At 35.8% G+C, this 26,812-nt stretch overlaps 1 protein-coding gene across 19 annotated transcripts in view; it reads left to right on the top strand.

The window, feature by feature from the left end:
• Window positions 1-26,812, top strand: part of BAZ2B (bromodomain adjacent to zinc finger domain 2B) — a 372,986-nt gene that overhangs the window by 90,391 nt on the left and 255,783 nt on the right. For all 19 annotated transcript variants that reach the window (XM_053655131.1, XM_053655133.1, XM_053655132.1 and 16 more), the window contains one exon: window positions 17,961-18,315. The gene's annotated coding sequence lies outside the window, so the exon portion shown is untranslated. The remainder of the gene's footprint in view (window positions 1-17,960; window positions 18,316-26,812) is intronic.

Here is a 26,812-nt window from a genome sequence, read left to right as displayed (position 1 = left end):
TGGTTGCAGCAGGCTGAAGGGGACGTGTTTCACTTTTCTCCCTTCCTGGGCCACAAGTCACAGTTGCCCAGCCTCCAGCCCAGTTCCGCAGATCATTGCTGGGCCCCCAGTACCCTTCTGCTTCTGGCCTTTGCCTTAACTCCACCAGTTGTGCTGTCCTTGAGGTTTATCAATTAGGGAAAACTCACACAGCACCTTCTCACTCTTTGCTGTCCTAGATGGTAGAGACTCTCAATGCCCCCTATGTAGTAGGGACTCTCAGCACTAGTTCAGCCCCCTCCTGGAGTTAAGTCTTTCTGAGGATTGCTTACTCCCTGAGCCCTGCAGGTATTCTCTGAGGGGGAGTCTCTGCCATCCTCTTAGAGAACCAGTGAGCCTTGGTGCCACTGTATCTGCCACTGGGGATGCAGGCACGTGCCTCCTCTGCTGCTGTGCATAGGGTGGTAGGGTTTGGTGCCAGGTGTCTCTGGGCAGTGGGGTCAGGTGTGCTTCTTTCCCGGGGCTGCAGGCGTGAGCATTTGTCCTCTGGTGCTGCAGCAGGAGCATAGACCCTGAGGCTGTTTTTTTCTTCTTTCATCCTCTGTTCCCTCCTCTGTAAAAGTAAATAAAGAAAATCTTTTAAGAAAATTAAAAATAAAAAAATGTATTTTTGGCAAGGATTAAAAATGCAAAAACAAACATAAAATGTATGATATGTTTTAAGTATTTATTTTTAGTATAATTTATTTAAATCCGAAAATACTTATTTATGGTAATGACTCTCTTTAACAGCAGACAACAGAGGTGTTACCTGAAAATTTAATTTTTGTCTCTCAGGAACTAGTATGAGCTTGATTCACCACATTGCTGCCCATGGAGTGGGGCTGGGTATAATCTACATAGCCTTGTAAGATTGATTTGGGTGAGCAACAGTCTGTTGGGTTAATTCAATCAACTTAATTATATTCATCATTCCCCCTGGTGTTCTTGGAGGATTGTTTTGTGAAGGACCATATAAATGACACCTATACATTTGCTATAAAATTACTTCAAAAACTTTGATATGCTATTCTAATGTTTTCAGTTTAATAAATTTAACGTAATAAATTGGTTAAGTTTTTTGTTTACCAGATAAGGAGAATGGTATTGTATTCTTTCTTTGTTTTGTCAGCCTTGAAACTCACAGGTAAATTGTATGCTTCCTCACAGTAACTGTTAGTACACACCAGTAACATTTTAAAATTTCTAAACAAATGAAAAAATTTTAAATTTTAATTGTTGTTCAAGTACAGTTTTCTGTCTTTTACTCTCATCCCATCCCACCCACCCATACCTACTCACTCCCTCCCATTTCCCCCCCCCACTAGTTTTTGTCCATGTTTCCTCCTGAAACCCTACCCATTTTTTCCTGAAATTCGCTCCCCTCTCCCCTCTGGTCACTGTCAGCCTGTTCTCTATTTCAGTGTCTTTGGTTATATTTTACTTGTTTCTTTGTTTTGTTGTTTAGATTCCTGATAAAGGTGAGATCATATGGTATTTGTTTTTTACCTCCTGGCTTATTTTGCTTAGCATAATGCTTTCCAGTTCCATCCATGCTGTCACAAAGGGTAGGAGTTCCTTCTTTCTTTCAGCTGCATAGAATTCCATTGTGTATATGTACCAGCGTTTTTGTATCCATTCATTTACTGATGGGCACCTAGGTGCTTCCAGCATCTGACTATTGTAAACTGTGCTGCTATGAACATTGGGGTGCATAGGATCTTTTGGATTGGTGTTTCAGGGTTCTTAGGATACAATTCTAGCATTGGAATTGCTGGGTCAGAAGGCAAATCCATTTTTAGTTTTCTTAGAAAATTCCATACTGTCTTCCACAGCAGTTGTACCAGTCTGCAATCCCACCAACAATGGATTAGTGTCCCCTCTTCTCCACAACCTTTCCAACACTTGTTGTTTGTTGCTTTGTTTATGATGGCCATTCTGACTGGTATGAACTGGTATCTCATTGTGGTTTTAATTTGCATATCTCTAATAGCCAGTGATATTGAGCATATTTTCATGTGTCTCTGGATCTTCTGTATGTCCTCCTTGGAGAAGTGTCTGTTCAAGTCCTTTGCCCACTTTTTAATTGGGCTGCTTGTCTTCTTAGAGTGGAGTCGTGTAAGTTCTTTATATATTTTGGAGATTAAACCCTTGTAGGAGGTATCATTGGCAAATGTTTTCCCATATGGTTGGTTCTCTTTTTATTTTAATACTATATTCTTTAGCTTTGCAGAAGCTTTTCATTTGATGAGATCCCATTTGTTTATTCTTTCCTTTATGTGCCTTGCTGTAGGAGACATATCACTGAAAATGTTGCTGCATGAAATATCTGAGATTTTCCTGCATATGTTGACTTCCAGGACTTTAATGGTATCATGGTTTATGTCTAGATCTTTTAGTCACCTTGAATTTATTTTTTGTGTATGATGTAAGTTGGTGCTCGTTTCATTTTTTTGCATGTAGCTATCCAGTTTTTCCAACATCATCTGTTGAAGAGGCTATTTTTAGTCCATTTTATGTTGCTGCCCCCTTTGTTGAATATTAATTGATTGTAGAGACTTGGGTTTATTTCTGGGCTCTCTGTTCTGTTCCATTGGTCCATGTGCCTGTTTTTATGCCAGTACCAACCTGTTTTGATTACAGTGGCCTTGTAATATAGTTTGGTATCAGGTATTGTGATCCCTCCTACTTTGTTCTTCTTTCTCAAAATTGCAGCAGGTATTCAGGGTCGTTTATGGTTCCATATAAATTTTTGAAGTGTTTGTTCTATGTCTGTGAAATATGCTTTAATACATTTAGTGCATTGGTACTTTACTAGGTATTGCATTGAATATGTAAATAGCTTTGGGTAGTATGGACATTTTGTGATGTTAATTCTTCTGATGCATGAACACGGTATATGTTTCCATTTCTTTGTCTGTTCCTTGATTTCTTTCTTCTGTGTTGTGTAGTTTTCTGCATACAGGTCTTTTATCTCCTTGGTTAGGTTTTTTTCTAGGTATTTCATTTTTGTTTTTGCTGTATCGAATGGGATTTTTTCTTGATTTCTGCTTCTGCTGTTTCATTGTTGGTATACAAAAATGCTTTTGATTTCTGGATATTGACTTTGTATCCTGCTGTTTTGCCAAATTTATTTATTAGGTCAAGCAGTTTTTTGGCCGAGTTTATAGGATTTTCCATGTATACTATCATGTCACCTGCAAATAATGACTGTTTAGTTTCCTCCTTTCCTATTTGGATGCCTTTTATTTTATTTTCTTGTCTGATTGCTGTGGCTAACACTTCCAATACTATGTTGAATAGAAGTGGTGAAAGTGGACAACCTTGTCTTATTCCTGATCTTAGTGGAAAAGCTTTTAGTTTTTGCCCATTGAGTATGATGTTGGCTGTAGGTCTCTCATATATGGCTTTCATTTTGTTAACGAATGCTCTTTTTATTTCCACTTTGCTGAGTGTTTCTATCATAAATGTGTGCTGTACCTTTAAATGCTTTTTCCACATCTATTTATATGATCATGTGATTTTTGTCTTTGCTTTTGTTTATGTGATGTATGACATTTACTGATTTGCAAATGTTGAACGCTCCTTGCATCCCTGGGACAAATTCTACTTGGTCATGGTATATGATATTTTTAATGTTGAATGCGGTTTGCCAATATTTTGTTGTGGATTTTAGCATCTATGTTCATCAGCGATGTTGACCTGAAGTTTTCTTTCTTTGTTGTGCCTTTATCTTGTTTTTGGATTAGTATGATGGTGGCTTCATAAAAAGAGTTTGGAAGTCTTCCATCATTTTGGGTTTTTCGGAATAGTCTGTAAAGGTTAGGGGTTAGCTCTTTGTTAAATGCTTTATTGAATTGTCAAACTATATGAAACTAACTGTGAAACTATACAGTTAACTGCTTTTTTGTGTTGGGAGTTTTTTGATTACTGCTTCAATTTCTTCTGCTGTTATTGGTCTATTCAGGCTTTCTCCTTCTTCATTGAGTTTTGAAAGATTATATTTTTCTAGAAATTTATCCATTTCATCTAGGTTTTCAAATTTCTTGGCATACAATTCTTCATAGTAATTTCTTCCAATCCTTTTTATTACTGTGGTATCAGTTGTAATCTGTTCTCATTGTCTTTCCAGTTCCCCAGCTTTTTTCCCCTGTTTGTTTGCTTGGAAAATTTGTTTGCAACCCTTCACTTTTAGTCTGTGTATGTCTTCCGTCCTGAGGTGGGTCTCTTGTAGGCAGCATATGTGTGGGTCATGCTTTCTTACCCATTCAGCTATTCTATGTCTTTTGATTGGAACATTTAATCCATTTACTTTTAATGTTATCATTGGTAGGTACTTATTCATTGCCATTTTTGTACCTGTGTTCCTCTCTGTTTCTCTCTTTTCCTTACTTTCCTTCAAGTAGTCTTTTTAGCATCTCCTGCAGAGCTGGTTTGGTGGAGGCATATTCTTTTAGACTTCTTTTGTCTTGGAAGCTCTTTATTTGGCCTTCTATCTTGATTGAGAGCCTTGCTGGGTAAAGTAGCCTTGGTTACAGGCCTCTGATTCTCATTACTTGGAATATTTCTTGCCATTCTCCTCTGGCTTGGAGAGTTTCCATTGAGAAGTCAGCAGCTAACCTTACTGGGGCTCCCTTGTATGTTACTTCCTATTTCTCCCTTGCTGCCTTTAAGATTCTCTCTGTCTTGGAATTTTGCCATTTTAATTATGGTGTGTCTTGAGGTGGGCCTCTTTGGGTTCCTCTTGATTGGGACTCTGTGATTCCTAGATTTGTGAATTTTTCTCTTATTAAATTGGGGACGTTTTCCATCATTACTTTTTCAAACAGATTTTCTATCCCTTGCTCTTCTTCTTCTCTTTCTAGTATCTCTATTATCCAGATATTATTACGTTTCATATTATCTTGCATTTCTCTTAATCCCTCTTCATTCTTTCTGAGCGTCTTTTCCTCTTCTTGCTCTCTCTGGGTGTTTTTTCCTACTTTGTCGTCCAGCTCACTGATCCGATCTTCTGCTTCATTGATCCTGCTTTTGATTCCTTCTACTGTGTTCTTCAGTTCAGATATTATGTTCTTCATTTCCTCTTGCTCCATGTTGATAGTTTCTATTTGCTTTTTCATGTTGATATAGTTTGCAGTGAGTTCATTGTAGTTTCCTTGTAGTTTCTGGTAATTCATTATGAGCTCATGAGCTTCCTGATAACCGTTGCTTTGAACTCAATATCTGTTAGTTACCTCTATTTCATTAGCATTCTTTCTGAGGCTTCTTTCTTTCCCTTCATTTGGGGATTTTTTTTTGTCTTCCTATTGTTTATGAGACTCTTCTTGTTAGCTTCAGCTTCTTAAATTGATCTGTTCTGGCTCCCTGGGTTTATGGTGTGAACTTCTGTGGTAGAATACCTGTGAGATTCAGTGGTATAGTCTTCTTGGGGTATCCTGGTGTTCTCAGCTTGTACCTATTCTCTTTTGTGAGAAGTTGGAGGGGTAAGGCAAAATGATGTGAGACAGCAAGAGAGTATTCTATGATATTTACAGTAGCAGCTAGTAGAGAAGAGATAAGAGATCCTTTCAGTATATGTAGTGTTAACCGTGATATTCCACCCAACTAGCCACTTTTTAGAAAGGATGGAAAGAAGATAAGACTCTGGTTGTGGAAGGATGGATTGTAAGTTGGATCTATAAAGCAGTGAGGTTGGGGGGGGGTCAGATTTTGAGGTAAGGTGAGAGTAAAGGATAGTGAATAGGTGTAGTGTGTGAGAGAATAGAGTTAACCACTACAGTATTATAGTTTAGGAAATTGTGAAGTGGGTTAAGATCTGGCAGGGGTGTTGTACAGTATTTACAATAGTATGGAACAGCTATTATTTACAATAATATTAGAGGAACAATCATATGACAGAATCTATGAGACCTAGATAACAAGAATAAGGAGTATGGGCCCTTGAGTACTGTGCTAATGGAACACAAGTGAAGGACAGTAAGTTAGCAATATACTGTGAATGATATAACAGGGGAAACCCATCAAACAATACAGTATAAAAAGCTAAGCAAAGAAAATTATACAGAAAGGAGAGGAATACAAAAATAATATTAAAATAAAAGATGTAAGAATAATGAAAAAATAATATTACAAATATACAATAATTTGAAGGTTCTCTAATATCAAAGTTAAATTTGTCTCACTGTATTAGGTGTTGGGATGCCTCCTTTTTGGGTCCAACTCTGGTCTTTTCACAGTTCTGGGATGTGTTTATCTCACTTGTGAGTGTTTAAAAAGAGAAAAGAAAAAGGAAAAAAAGAAGAGAGGAAGAAGAGATAAAATTGGAAAGAAAGGAAGAGGGAGTAAAATTAGAAGGAAAGAGAAGCAAAGGGAATTGAGGGATATAAAAAGAATAAGAATTAAAAAACAAAAAATTACTTTAAAAAATCAAACAAACAAAACTCTTACTGGTTTCAAACTGGCTAAACTTGTTTTTCTGGTTATACTGACTGCAGCTGGCTCAGGGGCAATTGGGGCATGCACTGCCCAGGTTTATGGTTGTGGGCTCCTGGGCTCCAGGCCCCTTGCACAGTGCACACTCTTCCTGGTTTATGGGTATGAGCTCCAGGTCTCCTGTGGAGCGGGCTTTCCCCAGGTTTATGGCTCCGGGCCTCTTGCAGTGTGCGCACTCACCCTGGGTTTACCAGTGTCAGCTCAGGGTGTTCCACAAAGCACACTCTGGTTGGGTTCCAGGTGTGGGCGTGTGGCCAGGCTGCCTCTGGTTCACCCAGCTTTGGCGCACATTCTTCCCAGCGCTATGCCTGCTCACAGCTCCTGTGTGTTTGCCACTTAGTCTTTATTCCTCTCTCTGCAACTTCAAGCAATCAGGTTTCTCCAGGTGCTGCTCAAACCTTGTTTGGCCAGGGAGGGAGGGATTGACCCAGCTCTCTCCCAAGATCCCTATGGCCAGCCCAGCAAATGCTGGGGCCTGGGGCCATAGCCACCTTGATCCCCTCACTGATCCTTGGGCCCTTATTGTACTGAAGCACTCTCCTTACCGTCTGGGTTTTCAATGTCTGTTACAATTTTTTATCTGTTTTCATATATACTGTGGTGCTGTTGGCTGTTTGCTCTGTTCCTCTGTAGATCGGCTAGGTTTTTCTCTTGTGTATAGGGGAAAGTGGAATCTGCTCCCTTCTGCCACGCTGCCATCTTCCCAAGTAACAAATGAAATCTTAAGTTGGATGCTTAAGATATATATGTGTGTACATATATGTACATATACATGTATACCACACATAATGCACACATACATACATATATATGTATGTACCAACACGATTTCAAATTAGGTTCCTAAGGTACATTTAATAGGAAAGATTGAATAAATTCTTAATTTGTTCCCTTTATCTACCAATTTAAAAAATAATAAGTTTGTTTCCTAATGTCCTTCAAAGGTAAATGGTGAATTTTTTTAAACTATCATTATGAGCTCATATATTAAGATATATTTATTATGTTTCAATTCATTGTAGTTATTCATCTTTGACCAGTGGGAAACACTTCAAGTGGCCTCTCCAGATTGGCTCTCAAGACTTGAAATATGACCCCAATAATTGATAGTTTTCATTCATAATTGTACCATAGGATATTTGAGGCTTACTGAATATTTTCTATCCCAAACCTGAACTCAGCCTTTGCTTCAAGGAATTTTACTCAGGGGTAAATGGTGTTTAGAGACCATAATCTGGGTACTCAGGTATTTCTTGTTGTTATTGCAGTGGTTCCCCCTCACTTTAAAAGCATGTACAGTGGACTAAATTAACAAATTTCTATTTTTAAATATAGGATATGTAATAAATTCATTCTGTTATACCCAGTTCAAATTCAGGATTACAGAGTATTTTATGTAACTCATTGATTTTATATCTGTTTCTTTTTATCACATATCAAAAATTAATTTCCAAAAACATACTTTATTTGCTTTTTATCTGTCTATGCAAGCAACAATACTACAACACTAATTCCAAAAAATGGTTATTGATAACCATTTAATTTCCTGTTTTGTTGTTGCTGCTTTAAATTTCTTTTTCTTAGTATATATCCTATGAGGGACATGATGTTAAATTACTCTGCTTGTGTGTTCTTTTAAAAATTATTGTGTTAAATGTCACTTGGAATATTCTCTATATGGTTATGCTAGCAACTCAAAATATAATTAAGTTCATTTATTTTATATAGCTTTCATTTTGATGGCATTACTATTTAAATTTGTTTTATAATTATATAAATGATTATGGTTCTAAAATCATATCTACAAGAAAAGTTTTGTGAGAAATCCTCCTACTATTCTATCTTTACTACTCTGTTACCTTCCTCCTTATAAGCAATGGTTTGTTATTAAGGTTTTGATTTTTCTTTTCATTTAAAAAATTAGACAAGCATGTAGATGAATGATAGCATACCATTGATGTTTTTCTCCACTGTGCTTTTTAAATTTAACAACATATGTTGAGCTTGACTATGAAATACTTTATACTACTTATATTCTTCATTCTTTGTTAAAAATTGCACAGTACTCCACTGTGTATGTACACAATGATTAATTCAACCATTTCATTATAAAGGATAAATTGGGTTATTTTCAGACTTGTTATAACAAATAATGCTCCAGTGAATAACTTCTTATATACCAATTTTCATAGTTTTTAGTGTTGGTCAGATTCCTGGAAGTGGGATTTACTAGTTGAAAAATAAATGCATATGTATTAACTTTGCTAGATACTGTCAAATTCTCTCTTGTTGGGTTTTCCACTTTTCACTCTGAACAAGCAATGCTTGAGAGTGTCACTGTTTCCCAGAAGCTCCTCATTGACAGGCTGTGTTGTGAAATGTTTGGATTTTTGCCAATTTGTTGGGTGAGAAATAGTATCTCAGTGTTTCTTAATTTGCATTTCTTTTTTGAGCAAGATTGAGAATGTTTCTATTTAAAAGACATTTGCATTTCTTTTTCTGTAAATTATCTGTTCATCTCTTGTGCCTTTTTTCTATCAGGGTGTTGGTCTTTTATTCATTTTTAGATACTCTTTATATATAGGGTTATTAAATTGTATCATGTAAGTTACAAATATTTTTTCACAGCTTCTCATTTGACTTTATACTTTGCTTGTAGTATGTCTCATATTTTTTTTTCATACAAAAGCTTTTCATCCTTATGTATTGGAATTTACCGATATTTCACTTTATTGCGTCTAGTTTTGACCATTGTGAGAAAAATGTTCCTAACTCTCCAATTATAAAGAGATTAACCCATAATTTTTCCTAGTACTTGTGAGATTCAAATTTTTATATTTAAATATCTGGTCTTTTTAAATTTTATTTTTCGAATGGATTCAAATTCATCTTTTTCTTTATGATTATACAGTCGTCCCACTACTTATTAAAAAGCCCATCTTTTCCTCACTTCTTTGAAATATAGCATTTACCTATGTTAAATTTCCCTATTCACTTGAGTCAATTTCTCAGTTTTCTCTGGTGTTCTGTTGGTCTCTTTTCACATGTCAATACCAACTGTTAAATTATAAAGGCTTTATAGCATATCTTAATACTTGATATGATCCACCACTCCCAATGCTGTTCTTTTTCAGCATTTTCTGGCCTTTTCTTATTTCTAAATTTCAGTTAAATTTTACAACTAGCTTGTGCAATAGTGTTCCTAATCAGGAGTTTTTATCAAAAGAACTGTTGGAGATAAGGAAAAAAAAAAGATGAACTTTCCTGACCGAGTAGTTCTTTATGGTTAGAGTGTCATCACAATATGCCAAGGTTGCAGGTTCAATTTCTGGTTGGGGCACATATAAGAATCAACCAATGAATGCATACATAAGTAGAACAACAAATAAATGTTTCTCTGTCTCTCTACCCCTCTGTTTCTCATTCTAAAATTAATAAATTAAGAAAAAAAATTAAAACAGCCCTGACCAGTGTGGCTTAGTTGGTTGAGTATTGTCCTACAAACCAAAAGGTGGCCAGTTTGATTCCCGATCAAAGCACATGCCTGCATTGCAGGTTTGATCCCCAGTCAGGGTGCACGTAGGAGCCAACCAATCAATATTTTTCTCACACTGGTGTTTCTCTCCTTCTCTTTCTCCTTCCCTTCCCCTTCTCTTCAAAATAAATAATAAAATTTTTTTTTAGTTTTTTTAAAGTACACTTTATTGATTATGGTATTACAGTTGTCCCATTTTTTTCTTCCCCTTCATACTCCTCTGGCCTCTACCCTCCCTCCCTCTACCATTCCCTCCCCCACCCTTAGTTCATGTCCATGGGTCACACATATAAACTCTTTGGCTTCTTTATTTCCTATACTATTCTTAACCTACCTCTGTGTATTTTGTGCCTACCAATTATCCTTCTTATTCCCTGTCCTTGTCTCTACTGTTCCCTGCTGATAAATCTCCATGTGATCTCCATTTCTGATTCTGTTCCTGTTTTAGTTGTTTGCTTAGTTTGTTTGTTTGTTTTAGGTTCGGTTGTTAATAGTTGTGAGTTTGTGGTCATTTTAGTGCTCATATTTTTTATCTTCTTTTTCTTAGATAAGTCCCTTTAAAATTTCATATAATCAGGGCTTGGTGATGATAAACTCCTTTAACTATACCTTACCTGGGTAACATTTTATCTGTTTTTCCATTACAAATGGTAGCTTTGCTAGATAGAGTAATCTTGGATGTAGGTCCTTGCCTTTCCTGACTTCAAATACTTCTTTCCAGCCCCTTCTTGCCTGCAAGGTTCCTTTGAGAAATCAGCCGATAGTCTTATGGGAACTCCTTTGTAGATAACTCTATCTTTTTCTCTTGTTGCTTTTAAGATTCTTTTTATCTTTAATCTTGTGAAATTTAATTATGACATGTCTTCATGTGTTTCTCCTTGGATCCAACCTCTTTGGGACTTTGAGATTCCTGGAATTGCATGTCTATTTCCTTTGCTAGATTGGGGAAGTTTTCCCTCATTATTTTTTTCAAATACCTGTTCAATTTCTTGCTCTTCCTTATCTCTTTCTGGTACCCCTATGATTCTGATGTTGGAACATTTGAAGTTGTTTAGGAGGTTCCTAAACCTCTACTAATTTTTTTGAATTCCTGTTTCTTCATTCTGTTCTGGCTGAATGTTTATTTCTTTTTTCTATTCCAAATGGTTGATTTAAATCCCAGTTTCCTTCTCTTCACTGTTGGTTCCCTGTATATTTTTCTTTATTTCACTTGGCATAGCCTTCACTTCTTCCTCTATTTTGTGACCATACTCAATCATTTCTGTGAGCATTCAGATTACCAGTGTTTTGAACTCTGCATCTGATAGGGTGGCTATCTCATTGTTTAGTTGTTTTTTTTGAGTTTTGATCTGTTCTGCTATTTGGGCCATATTTGTTTGTATTGGCACTACTAGTTATGTTTTAAGGGCTGGAGCCTTAGGTATTCACCACAATATGGTGAATATGGTGACCCGGGGCAACCCAGGTCACTGCATTGTGGCACTGTATGTGTTGGAGGGGGTCAGAGAGGGAACAGTGCCACTTGCTTGGCTCTTGCCCCACTTTTAGTCACTTCCCTTCCTTCTCACAGCATATTTTGCCCTTTCAGGTGCTGATTCCTTGGTGGGTTCACTTGTGTACATTCTAGAGTCCTGTGGGCCCTTCCAACAGATTCTCCTGTGAAGCAAGGAGTTCCTCCTGCCACTGCAACCCCCACAGGTTTTTACAGCCAGGGGTTTTGAGGCTTTATTTGCTTGCGCTGGAACCTTGAGTGTGCCATCTGTCTCACTCCCTCATTGTTCCTCCCGGCTTATCCTCATGTGAATGTGGGATACCACAGTTTGACAGCTGTGGTCTTGCCCATCCTGGTCCCCCATCCACTACTTTGTCTTGTGTTCTTGAAGCCTCAGCTATCTATCTTCGTCCCTCCTACCAGTCTGGGTGAATGTTTCTTTAACTCTTTAGTTGTTGGACTTCCATACAGTTCATTTTTCTGGCTGTTCTGGTTGGTTTTTGTTTTTAAATTGGTTGTTATCTTTTTTTTTTTTGGTTGTGTGAGGGAGCGAATCGTATCTACCTATGCCTCCATTTTGGCTGGAACTATACTAAAATCTTTAAAAAAAAAGATGAACTAAGTCACACCCCAGACCCAGTGAATCTCTGGATATTGGGCATATAGATTTTGAAGAAGCTCTTCAGTTGATTCTGATAATCCTATAACAATGACCTATACAGTGTAAATTCAAGTTTTAATTACTATGTTGTGATTTGTTTCCCCTTATGTATTCTGGACAGTATTTAATAACTACTTGTTACCTAATTCCATAAGCCAGAAATCTCTCTAGTCTTCCTTCAGTTTGCCCTCTGCCTTTACTCTCTCTATTTTCAGTTGGTCACCAAGTCCACATTTTACCTGGGTTTATGTCTCCACTGTCACTATCTTTTACCACCTTTTTCATGGACTATTAAGCAGTCTCTCACTTTCTCTCTCTCTCCCTCAAGATTTTATTTTTCAGACAGAGGGGAGGGAAGGGAGAGAGCGAGAGAAACATCAACTGCCTCTTGCATGCCCCTAACTGGGGAGTTGGCCTGTTGACTGGGAAGTAACCCAGTCATGTGCGCTGAACGAGAATCCAAACTGTTGACTGGGGCTCAACCCCCTGAGCCTCACCAACCAGTGCTTTAGCAGTCTCTCGACAGTATTTTACAGTTGTTGTTCTCTAAAAACAAGGTAAATCCTGTCACTTCTTTGCTGACCATAGTTCGCTTTCAGGTTAAATTCAACCACATTACCATCAATGGTACAGCAAACCTTTCATTCTCATGTCCCAGCCTCCAACCTCATTTTCCTCCTTCATTCATACTGTTCTACACCTCACACTGAATATTACTGTTACACTAAGTTGCTCACAATTGGATGGATCCCAGACCTAGTAGCACTTTATATTTAAACTTATATGTTTTCTTTCACTTAGAATCCATCCCCTCCTCCTTTTGCTTGGTAAGCTCTCAGTATTTGAGAGATGCAGTTGAAGTGGCATCTCTTTGATAAAGCTTTTTTTTTGTTTTAAACTCCCAGTCAGAATTAGTTGCCCCATCTTCTTTATTCTAGCAAAACTTTATTATTTGTATCTTTATAATATGATTTATGTGAGTGTCTAATCTCCCAGGAATTTCACACTTTCAACATCAACCAGAATGTGAGCTTTTCATGTGTTTCCAGCCTCTAGCAGAGTGCATAGCATATAGCAAGCACTCAAATATTTGTTCAGTGAATGAAAACATAGCTTCATTAGTCTGTACCTATGAAACAGAAATAAGACACGACAGTGGCCAGCTTGCTCTGCTAGTTAGATCTCTCATTCTTTGGGCTTTTTTGTAGTCAGTGTTCCTACATGTTCTCTGTACATGGCAAGTTCTTGCTCTTGGAAGATCCATGGGCAATACCTATACTTGTAAATGAGATATCCATTTTTCCTCTATGTCTACTTATTTATGAAGTTCTTAGTCCTAAAAATAGATGCTGCTTTAAAGAAGAAAGTACAGCTATTGAATCTATAGTGGTAAGGTGAGAAAATTAGTCTAAAGGATAAGTATATCTCATATATAAAAATAATTACTAGTAATATTGAAAAAGATGTTTGATCATTTAATTCTTTTATGGTTCTGTACATGATGAAGTAATTAGTTGATTATCTTAGGCAGAAGATTAAGTGATATAGGAGCCAAGTTTTCTTTATAATTCTAATGATTTTTTCCCCCTCAACTCGATGACTTTGTTTTGATCTCTCAATCAAATGTGATAACATAAGAAAAGGGAAGGAAACGTATTAAAAAATAACTAAGCACAACTTTTTAGTAAGAGGGTATTAAATATTGAAGTAATCCAGTTTTAAATTTCTAGTATATCATTATTTTTATTCAGTGATATATATTTTAGAGAGAGAAAGTTAGAGGGAGAGGGAGAAGGAGAGGGAGGGTAGGAAGAGAGAGAGAGACAGAGAGATAAACATTGGTTCCTTCTTCCACTTGTTTCATTCATTGGTTGCTTCTTGTATATGCCCTGACCAGAGATTGTACCCAAAACAGTGGAGTATCAGGATGATGCTCTAACCAATTGAGCTACCAGCTCAGGGCCTTAGTGTACCACTATTTTTAAAAGTCAGTTTTAAAAGTGTAGGTTAATGATTTTACACATATGTGGAATCTAATGTACAAACTGAACTAACAAGCAAAACAGAGACAGACTCATAGATGGAGAGCAGATGACAGCTAGTGGGGGATGGAGGGATTGAGCAAACAGGAAAGTGGATTCATGGACCTGGACAACAGTGTGGTGATTGTTGGGGGAAAAGGGTGTAAAGGGACTAAATGCTAATGGAAAAAAATACAAATAAGGATATTTTTTAAAGTATAGATTTAAATTAGAAAATTAATATATTCAAATTACCAAATAATGCCTAATAATTTTAGTATAAAAATTGAAACTTTTATTTTATTGAAATATAGGAATTCATCTTATGGATTTTATTTATTATTGATTGACTGATTTAGAGAGAGCAAGAACGACATCCCTCTCCCTCTCGAGACATCACCTCTCTCTCGAGTGGTGGTTCCACTTATTCATGCATTCACTGATTGACTCTCATGTGCCCTGACCCAGGATTCAACCCAGAACCTTGGTGGTATCAGGATGATGCTCTAACCAACTGAGCTACTTTGCCAGGGCAATCTTATGAATTTTAGATGTCAATTTATGTGACTTTTTAATTTACCAATTGTTTTGTTAATTTATTCCCATTTAATTGCATTGTTAGGAATGTTGCAAAAATATTTTCCAAGCTATATAAATAGCCCTTGATGATCATAGAAATATAGTTCTAAAATATTTTAAGGACACCAAAATCAAGTTCTTTATCATCACTTTTATTTTTTATACCAACATGTTGAGGATGCTCTTATTTTAAGTTACTTCATCATTTATTTTAAGGAAAAGACAACTTTGTTTTGTATGTGGCTTCAATATGAAATTATATATATATATATATAAGACTATATATATATACAGTCCTTTAAAAATTTTTTGAAATGTGGTCTAAAAATTACCCAGGATCATGGTACAATTTTTTTTTCAGTCTCACTACTATAATAATATTTTTTTCCTATTTTTATTGTTGTACAATTATAATTTTCCTTGAATTTTTTAATATAAGTTTTTTATAACTTAATTACTTTCATTATATGTGTACCTTTTTTCTGTTGGCTAGACATATATTCAAATGTTAAATTAATAAGTGAATTTTATTATGTCAAATATTTTCCCCACAGATTTCGTCTTTAAAAACCAGGCATTGTAAATTAAATATAGTCATGAAACCTATTGTTTGGAAAACCAGTGTGCCATCTTTAAATCCAATATTATTTAAGAATATTACTCAAATCCAAAGTTGAATCATGCTTTGCAGTATATATTTTAAAGGCGTTAAGTACAAGATACATCCTTGGTGTAAGAGGTCAAGTGGAGAGTAAATGGTGGCAGAAAGACCCTAGACTTTGAGTGGTGGGTCCACCATGTAGTGTGAAGATAATGTGTTATATGTAGAGCTGTGTACTTGAAACCTGTATGGTTTTACTAACCAGTGTCACCCCAATAAATTCAATTAAATAAGATATATCCTTAGTTATTTAAGTATGCCATTTAACTTTATTTCAAGAAAAATGTAAAGGAATTCTTTGTGATGATTGAGACAACTTGAATCTAGCCCATGTTTTATCTGTTCAAAATTGAATATTTTCATTAGTTACACTAGTTATTAGGGAAACTGTCAGAAATGGATTGTTGAAGTATTATAATACTTTATATTTAGAAATATCAGTGAATGGCCTTGTTTTTTTCCAGTTGTTTTAAAATGCTGTTTATTTGAGTAATGACCACTATTATATAAAAACCCATGGACTTTTTTGCATGTTACTTTGAGCAACATATCTAAATGCTAGCATTGACACTTATATTTTAATCTGCATTTTTCTTCTGGAACATTATTAGTAAATTTTGAAATTATAGAACTGTTGACCCAGACATACATGTACAGAGCTTGGCCTCTGAGTTAATTAAATATGAGTTAATAATATATTAAAGGAAATTATTGTCCTTATTACAGTTATTAGGTAGTTACTCAAATTATAGCTTCAAAGGAATGCAGAGCATGGAAAACTCAGGATTAAATTATGCATTTGAACCTTAGGCCAGCTTTTACTGTACAGACAGTTTTCTGCTAAGAGAGAAATTGTATGTCATTGAAATTAAATGCTTTTCTGGGATGGAAGGTTCCAGTTTTTAATGAAATTACTGAGTGTGGTGTAGTGAAATGATTAAAATCTGTATTCCGGGAATGTGGCAGGGAAAAAAAATCAATAAGTGCTAGCACAGCTTTGCTGCTCAATGTGAATCCTGAGAATCAAATAAACTACTACAAAAATAATAATTAAAAACATATCAGCACATTAATTTATTTAGCATCAGTCTCCTGAGACATCATCTTCACTAATTTTTAGCATATATTTTACTATGTAATGAGCAGCCTTCTTTTCAGATATCCCTATTAGACAGGCAGTATTTCTGCCCTTCCCCCAGTGCTCCTGCATTGCAATCATTGTACTTGCACTTATTATGTTACAAATGACCGAGGTAAGGCTGACATTCTCAGTGCATGCAAAAAGACCTAGTCTGCCAAGCTTTCTTTTTTTCCCCCTAATGAAGCAGCTTTGTGAAATCTCCCCATGTGTTAATACTAATGAAGATCCTCCAGCACAATTAAACTCACAGCCAGTGGCTGAAGAGGAAACAGAAAACAATAGTGTCTTTTAAGTTATATTTATCCACATATATATGCACAAATATATATGGTCAAATTATTCTTCTAAAGCTTGCCTTTCCCTTGCTCTTCATTCCCAAAATTAAATTATGCAATTTTTAATTATATGAGCTTTGAGACTTTAATGTATTGAGCAGGGGAAACTACCTCAATGAAAAAAATTTTAAATTATGTATATTCTTGGAATAGCGTTACCAAGGTAAAAACTGCTTTAAAAAATCATTTTTAAGAAGCTATGCGGTGTGTGCGGGAACAGGGAATGTAGTGTACTTTTACCTTTAGTTTAACTTTACTGTTTTCAGGCTGTTGGAATTGGGAAAAATAGTAGGGTTAAAAACAAAGTTGGAAAAAGAGATTCTGGGGGTAGACAAATAGCATACCTCGTGTGTAGTTTAAAGATGGAGCAATGAGCTACCAGTCTTAACTTGGTATTTTTACAAGTGTTCAATTCCTACAATTAGCTATCCCCTCTCCTTCCTTTAACTTCTCAGAAATTGGGGCGGGGAGGGGGAACGACTATTGAGATTACCTTTTAAAGTTTTAATTTGTGATTTTAAAACGGCTATTTTAACGTGTTTTAAATTTTAACTCCTTGCATAAACATTACAGCCAGTTTAACTCGCCCGTATTAGGGCATTAGCATTTAATCCCTGGACCTTCTTGCGTCCTGCTTTTATTTTATTTTGATTTTCAAACATCCATGAATTCTTAGCTTATTAACTGAGTTGGTCTGTGGACTTCAACCGAATTCTGTGTTTGCGGACAAAAAAGTTTAGGTGAAAGCAGTTAGTCTAATGTTCCCTTTTTCCAGTTTACGTGTTTGAAAAATTCCGTTTTCAATCTTATTTTCTGTCCTCTCTACTTTTAAAAGCAAAACAAAACATTTAAGTTTCTTAACTTTTTCCTGGGACCAGGAACGGTGCAAACTCAAAGCTACAGTATTCTTGGGAGGAAGAAGCAACCCCCTCCCCTGCTTTGGCTCCTTTAGGAGCTGATAGGTCATTTATTATTGGAACTGAAATGGTATAAACAATTCTTTCTCTTTTTTCCCTTGTTAACAGCAACTTTCATTGTTAGAGAGAGGAGAGAGAGAGAAGCCTTGTTGGTTGACGTCACTTGGTTCATGAAGCCTTCGCCTAGAAGTGAAGCTGCTGAACAAACCTTGAGAAGAATCATCTCCTGCTTCAATCGGCTGCTGGATAGGAACTAATCAGAGAGAGGCGGAAGACGGAGACGGAGGAGGGAGTCCAGGGCTTTCCCGATCACAAATCTCATCTCCCCTCCAACTCTGTACTTTTCTTGCAAAAATAATAATAGGAATAAGGAGGTGTTGGGCTTTCCAAAAACAAAAATCGTAACCTTCATCTGGGGAAGGCAAAAATCCCATCCACTGCAACTCTCAGTTCGAAAGTAAAGGTGAGTTAAAAATCCTCGGGTGTGAGGGGTGCGGGCGAAAATGAAAATTCCAAATGTTAGAAAGCTGGTTGAAACAAAAAAGGAGAAACTACTCTCCTGCGAGCTGGTAAGACTCCGGAGTTGCTATCTCCAGGCGCTCGCCCTGCCCGACCTGCTCGCCCTGCCGCGGCTGTTTACTCTCGCCTGTCGGTGTGTCTCTTTGTTGTGCTGGCTGCAAGGCTGGGGTGGTGCTTGGGGTCCCGAGTGGAGTTTGGGGGAGGGGGGAGCAGGACTCGGAGATGCGTGGTCCTGGGTGGGAGGTGGGGGGGGTGCGGTCTCAAGAGAATGTAAACTTTATTCCTAGCTGCTGGTGCGGGACTTCGGTCCAGCAGGGCCGCCGGGGCCCGCAGACGCTGCCGCTGGGAGTCCGCCTCCTTTGTGCCAGCCTCCCTGCCCCGCCGCCCGGCTTCGCGTCTCTTTCTTCCTTCGGCTTCCAGCGCTCAGGTCGCCGCCAACAGTTTTGCTTCGTAAAAAAACAATCTCTGGCACAGCTGAGATCGCTGTTGCTACCCGGGAATATCCACTGCTCCCCCTTCTCGCCTGGGTAGTTTCAAGATTACCCCCCCCACCCCCTCCGCCTATTGCTGCCCTTTTTTGCCTCCGCCCCCTCTTTCCTCCAGGACTGATTAGCTGCGCCTGCCTCCCCGCAATTCAGGCCTCTTTTGCTCTTGCCCTGTGCAGCTTGGACCTCTAGAGTTTACATTAAATGGAGTGGGAGGGGAGACTGGGAAAAATACCCAGGACGATCTATATGTCTCTACACACAGGGTTAGAGAAGCAAAGCTGTACCTACAGTAATGTCTGTCTCAGGGCAGTTCTTCCCTGGGAGCAACCGCCAGCTCTCAACTCTTCCTTGCTCTTTTAATTCTGTCTCTCCCCCTCCCCCCTTTCCCTTTCGTGGCTCCCTTCCCCTTAAAGTAGTTCCATGAACCCGAGAATTGGGGCTGGGGAAAGGAAGGAAATGTTTGGAGAGCCAAAGCTGTCCCTGCTATTTGGGAGATTTTCTCTTTTCTCGTTCTGTGTATTTATCTTTTGTGTGTTGCTTCCTTATAAAGGGAGAAGCAGCTGCAGTCGTTGGCCGAGTTGTTGAAATTTATCCCTTTGTGTATATTACAATATCCTCCATTTTTTTCCCCTCTGCCCTCTAAACAACAAGCGTTTCGCCATCTTGGGCAATTTTTATTCCCAAGTCTCTCTTCTTTTTATTTTTGAGAAAGGGAAAGAAGCCTTACAAAGGCAGAAAGTGTGTCTGCATTAGACTCGAAGTTTAGGGAATGTTCAGGGGGCTCAGTGACGTCATGTAAACTTTATCGAGAAATTGTCCCAAGAGTAAATTTTTCTCTTTTTTTTCCTGTGTTTTAAAGGACCATATAACATACTGGTTAACGATAACTTGAGCTATTTTTGTGTCCTGCTCTCAAAATGAACCCGCAACATGTACACATTTTATGCTTTGGTAACAGGTGGAAAATTATGTGCAAAAAAAATGGTATAAACTTTTATAGTGCCATTTGATATTCGTTTACCTTTTGTGTGCTTTTTATTCTTTGAGGGTTTCAAATGTTTAATCAGCGTATTCCCTTTTTTATTTACTTCACTCTGTGGATTTTTCTTTAGCCAGCTTTATTAATATTTAGCTATGCTTATTTTAGATTACCGAGATTCCCTTTTGTAATTAAATGTTCCATTTTATACAGTTGTTTACATTTTGAAAATATATAAAAACTATTGAAAATAATTGGAAAAACTGGATACTTTTAAAATTTAGTAGCAGATAGAAAGTGAAATGATTGGCGAAAGTGTGGTTAGTATTTAAAAGGCAGAATTGATTTTAAACTCTATTTTGTAACTTCAAGCTGTAAGCTCTGTCAGCCATTATGAAAAGATAAACAGTAAAAACTAGTGTTTAAATTTTCTTGTCTAAAATAGTTTTCACCTCACTAAAGTTTAGTTGGTCACATGACCAAACTTAATGATACACTGACTGGTATATAAATAAGAGGCACTGTAAATTGAATGGGAAAGTGGGAATCTGTCTCCTGTATCATTTGCAGTCAGCATATTTACTTCTCTTCTAACAAGGACATGAAACTGTCTATTTAATTTGCATTCTCTTTGTCTTCTGGGTTGGGGAAAAAACATTGACTACTAACTCAAAAAAATAAAGCATTAATAGAAACAATTCTGAATACATTGAAAAAGGTTTGTGTAAGGCATAAAAACTTGTGTGTGGTATGTTTTTATCTCTAGCAGTCTTCTTTGGTGTTATCTGCTATGGTTTTTATCTAGGAATTTGCTTTATGTAAAATGCTATATAGAAAGCTCGACTGAATTGAATGTCTGCCATTTATGTGAATTGTAGATAGGTAAAAAATGTTTAAATAGTTAAAGGCACATAGAACAGATGGTTCTAAATTATACATGCAACAAAGGACTAGAAGATTTGGCAGATTATAAATGGCAAGCAAGAGAGGATAAGCAGTTTAAGAGAATGGTAGTTAAGTACATTTGATGTCTCACACCTATTGTAAACACTACACACATTGTTACTGTGCTGCATAATCAATAATTTGGACAACGTTGATGTACTTACAAGCTTTAATAGAAAAAAAGTAAAATTTTACCAATGTTTGAAATGAATGGTTGAATCTATAAAATTCTTTTAAGCCCATGAAGACAAATAAGTTAGTTTGTTTTTAGGAAATTACATTATATGCATTAAAATAAGAAGTTATTTATGAGAACTTAATACTGTTGGAGAGAAGTAAGTACATATTTTAAAATCCAGAGAATAGTATCTTTACTATTTTCATATATTAAACTAATGTTGAAGTATATTAACACATTTACTGTTTCAAACACTACTTAAAAATATTTTTAGACTACTCAGTCTTGGAAATGCATTTATTGGAATTTGCTGTTGACATAATTTACTAAATATGTATTAAATTAAGGATATATTTTAGTAATTTTGAGTTTTGTGCATAATGATAGTGATTTTACTTGGTGAGTGTAGTTTACTCTCAATTTTAAAAAATGTAAAGATTTTTATGTAGTTTTTGCCTTTCTAGAAGAATGTGAATAATTATATTTAGCATTTTCAAGACATATAGAGTAATTTAAAGTATTCAATTTGGCAGAAATTTGTTTTTATTTTTATAAGCCATTTATTTAAAATGCATATAAGATTGTAATGGGAACTCAAGAATTTTAATTCTGTTGCCCTTTCTCCTATTTCTTTGTTTGCATGTTTATTATAGAACTACAGTGTAAAGGAGCAGATGTTTTGCCAAACATCCTGATGTGTTGCTTTTTCTTATGGGAGTGCATAACTGTTCCTTCTGATGCATCAACTTGACAGCTGGTTGATTTCATGGAGCTGCTAAGAAGCCATTAGTGGTGTCATTGAATTGAAACAGAACAGTCACTCCCAGCTTGAACTGCAATTGTTAATGTCTTTGTTGCTACTTTTGTGTTACTATACAAGATGTAGGATATCACAGTTGCATGAAAGTTCATGTTTTCTGTGTGTGTATCTCCTTGAATTAGTGAAAGTATGTGTTAGAACTTGATTACCTTTAGGTTTAAAGATTTCTCAAAAAGATTTTAAGTTACACTTTCTGAGGTTTTTTTTAACCTAGTCCTAGTTAGAACTAGCAAAATAAAATATGATTTATCACAGACTGAAATAGTGTGGTGATTTTGACTCAGATGAAATACCATCAAGAAAGTTTAGCTTGGTATCCTGAGGTATTAATTAAAACACCTAGTTAGGTCTATTTTAAGAGTTTTTTAAAATTATAAAGTTAAATACTTCATACCATGAGGTCTTTAAAATATTCTGTTTCATTTAATGTTTACTCATTTGATTAAATATTTCTTTAAAGTTCTGCTGAAGGTAATCAGAAAAGAATTATTGAGGAAGTGGGCAGCTTTGTGTTTAATTTTCTTTATAAGGTGGTGAAGATATTAAAGAATCGTTTAATTTTAAAATAGAAATCATTTTTATTGCATTAATAACTTCTATTGATAGTTTGAACTATCAGACTGTGGTAATAATATGGCATTAGATCATCCATTGGTGCCTAAGTGTGTTCTACTTTTTCTAATTATTTGCTGCCTTTTTTTTTCTTGGTGGGAGAAGAGATAGGAAGGAGGAAAGAGGAAGAACCATGATACTCCCAACAGGGGCAAAAAAACACATTTAAAAAAATTGTGAATAAAAGCCTTAAGATCATAAGTTTAAGTATATGATGTAGCTTATCACTCTGTTAAGAGGTTTTTCTAGTCCCAGTGTTTATTGATTTTAAATTTTTAAATCATAAATATATTATGCCTTTAAATAGCTTTCTAAAGACCATAAAATTTTTATAATTTCAAAAAAGATTTGCATTTAAAATACTTAAAATGTGAAATTTAAGATTAGAGTGTATAATTTGCTGAGTTAAATCCCATTAAAAGGACTTAGTATACAATATAAACAAATTTTAAACACTTATAATACATTTTTGAGTGATTCCAGGGCTAATTTCCTGAAATCATAAGTTTATGCATCATATATGACTGAAACGAAATATTATCTCAATATAAAACTGAGATTTACATTGAGGTAATATGCTTTCTCCACCCTTTTATATAATAGCCATAAAGTTCCTTAAAAGAAAACCATTACCTTAGCCTATGATAAAATTGTTAAGAAATATATTACTCATATTTGTGTCAAGGAAGATAGTCATATAAACTAAACTGTGGTAAATTGAGCTGTACATTAAATGTAAGCTTTTTTTTTCTTAAAGAAATCTCAATACTTAGCTTACTTGTAGAGATAATATAGTTTTAATTGTAGTACAAATAAGTAGCCCATAATTTAAGTAGAAATTTTTCATCATTGGATTTCTTAAAGGAGGGGATGTACTGATCATAAGAGTCATAAAAAGTTTAAACGTTAATTCATAAATATTTAATTCATATACCTTTGATGTATTGGGCAATAAATACGTTTAATTTACAGTTACATATGGAATTGTAAAATACAACATTTTTGCTGAAGGAAAAATAAAATGAATTTACACGACTTTTAAATCAGTTTTTAATGTTTATCTGATTTGTGACAAGTCAGTATAATTTGAGATATAAAATATCTAATAGTCCTGATATTTGTGAGTTAAACATTGAGTTTTTAAAATGAATAGGTTTTTATAAGAATGTGAAGTGAAAGTACAGTTTTTCTCACATATTTCAATATTTACTGTGTGCAGACAGGGTGTTTTCAATTTGTTTCTTAAATTAATGCTTTTAAAATAATATTTAAAAAAATGAAATTTGGCTTGTTTTTAGGTTTTTGAATGCCTTTTTCAAAATAAAAACTGTTAGCAATGCTACTAATAATGAAAGTTATAGATAAGAAACTTTACTAATTTGTGTCTTCACATGTATGTGTGTGTATATTGGGAAAAATGAGCGTTTGGTTTGAAGATACAATTGCATTGGTACTTAAGCTATGTGTAGATATAATTGTGTGTTTTTCCTCTGTTTTCTCCTCTTAACACTTTTCCACAAGCATGCACTCATTAATCAAAGACGGTGCACTCCTGCTGAGGGCAGAGAGGTTCATCAAATTGGCAGTCAGTTTGGTGTAAAGAACGGTGTACTGAAGCTCTTAACTCACTGGGACATAAATAAATCTAAGGTCTTTGTATGCAAACCCTGGAGGTTAATACTGTATAATTCAGTGTCCTGTCTTTGTTTTTATGATTGATGTTTTTAAATGTTTCAAGCTTGATGCAAGTCTTCTAGTAGGTCAGGTCTGACAATCTGATTGGCTGAAATAAAAAAGCATTAGGGTGTCAAGACTTTGAGTATGCTGCAGAGATTTTGATTTTTTTTCCTACGAGATCATTGTCATATTGCCTGAGCTGTTATAGGAATGTACCAATGATTGACATCCCCTGCTGTGATAATGGACCCAGTGCATGAAATGCCAATAGTTTGGTCCTATTTGTTCTGAAGCTTACTGCTATTTGTATCTTTAACAGAGCTAACATGTAGAACAAGCAAAACTACTGGGATTTCTCTGTAGAAATAGTGCTGGGATTTGGCTTTAACATGAATTGGTTGCATATTCATAATTTAAGAACAGCTGGTTACAGCAAGCACATAGTCATTTGCAAGCTATTATAAACCATTCCACTCACACATGGAGCCTGTGCTTGGTGGAATTTTTTTTTTATTGATCTACCTGCATTTAAAATCTGGTCACTGCTGCTACAGAAGCTCTTTATTTTAGCTGTGTTTGCAACATAGAACAGCTTCAATTTTAAATATTTAATTTAAACCAAATGCTGAATAAAATGAAGAAGCTTTTAAGGAACCAAGTGTAAAGGTTCAATAATATATTACCCATCATGTATCTCACCTTTGCCAAAACAAATTCTAGATTATATAGCCATTGTAATTTTTGGACAAATATAGACAAAGTCATATGTTTTGTCCATAGATAAATAACTGAATTAGCTTTGATTTGAAAGTATTATTATATTTTATTAGTTGTGTATAGTTTTAGGACACAACACAGGCAATAGATTGTGACTGATTAGCCTGTAAAAAATTCTAATTTGCAGAAAAGTGACTGCTTCTAGCTTATAGGTGCTATAGGCAAAATAGAAACCATAATTGGATTAGAATAATGCCAAAACTAAAACTAGAAAGATACTCTTAATTTTATAGAAGAAATCTTAATGAGAAGGCTTTTCTGCTTTTTGGGTCATTTCTGGAATATGAAGTAAAGCTGTGCTCTTATAGTGTTTAAATGATAACATCTAAACTAATCCAGCTGTGAGAGCATCCTGCCTGTTGTGCTGCATGGGATGAAAAGGAGAGGGAAAACCTCTCCATCCCAGGCTTTCCGTGAGAGCAGGGAGAGGAGAAAAGTTCAATGTGATTCCAGATATCCTTGTGGCAATCACAGGGAGCCGAAGCTCTGCCTTGATTTGTGTATGGTACAATAAGTGGATACCTGAGTGATTTACAGTGATGATGGTTATGCTGTGCTTTCCACACAACATAGTGTTAGGTTCACATGTGCATACGTTTGTCCCCACACTAGATGATGAAGTAGCTTTCAGCACTTCAAGGTTGAGTACCAGTCCTAAGAGTACATTTTACTCTTTCTTGTCTTCACAAATGGCTGGATATGTTGGTAATATAACAGAATATATGGCCAAATTTAATCTAGCTGATAGTAGGCTGTACTTTTTTTTTCTAAATAATAAATTCAAAGGTTATTAAAGGACGATGTGTTACCCTTTAGTTTTGAGTTGCATAGGATTATAACTTTATATATATAGTTAACTTGCCATTATCGAGGTTAAATTAGTCCTTTTGTGAATTATTCTATGCACTTTTTTTCTCTGCCTTCAACTATTGGCATCTCGTCACAGAATAAGATGAGGAAATAAAAGAAAGTAGAATTCAAATAAATCTAGTTTCCCTTCCTTCCTAACTTCTTGATAGATCACATGGAGAGAAGACTTTAGATTTTCACCAAAATGAAGATTTGAGATTTTGTTTCAGATTATTATATATAGATTAAAAAGGAATATGAGGTAATGAACTCAGTTTTAAAAGTAACCCAACCAAATGGTAGACAGTTTAGCCATTCCATGAAAAGTGAAGTCACTCACTAATGACAACCACAGGAGAATCCCAGGTATTTGATACTCATTTAGTACTAATTAAAGGAGCAAGGGGGGCAGCTTCCTTCATTCATCAAGTTAGTACTGAATTCTGTCTTCAAGCATACTCTTGGAGAGCTGTGGATAAAAGTTCAGACAGGCAGAGATGACTTCTGATTGGAATCATTAGAAAAGGCTGTTTGGTTTAAGCAGCATTGAAATAGACCAAGAAGAATGAGTAAATTGAATATTCAGAGTCAGGAAGAAAAGATCCAACAATGGACACTGTGAGTCCCCTATGTGACAAATAAGGTAAAGCCGGGTCTAATGGGCATCGGGTGCGGTTGTGGTCCTGCAGCCTTTTTGAGGTCACTCCATTTCACACTTCTCCTAAAAGGAAAAGAAAATGTTATAGGATCCCTTTTTTTCTTTATAGCTTTCAAAATTGACTTGCTTGGCTTTTTTTTGGAGAATGTGGGTTAATCAGTTTCAGATAATCCATTTCAGTGATAGGCTTTTTGTTTGTGAAGGCCCTTTCTGGTCAGAGTTACTCAAAAGGTGGTTTCATGTGGGATTATGCAGGACCACTCCCATTTTCTTCCTTTTCCTGTGCTTTTGTAAATGGTTTTTCTTAAACTATAAGGCATGGTCATACCTGTTAACAACATTGAGCAGGGAGATTGTCATCTCTGTTTCCCTTTTTTTTTTATTTCAGTGGTAAGGAACTGACTTTCCAAGGAAATTTGATGACTTTCTTAAGGACAAAAAGCAAGAAAATACATAGT

Source organism: Artibeus jamaicensis, unplaced genomic scaffold (genome assembly GCF_021234435.1).
Source record: "Artibeus jamaicensis isolate MK-2021 breed Jamaican fruit bat unplaced genomic scaffold, CSHL_Jam_final contig_936, whole genome shotgun sequence".
Lineage (NCBI taxonomy): Eukaryota > Metazoa > Chordata > Mammalia > Chiroptera > Phyllostomidae > Artibeus > Artibeus jamaicensis.
Note: the sequence above shows the minus strand (reverse complement) of the source record. Positions and strands in the feature narration are given on the sequence as shown.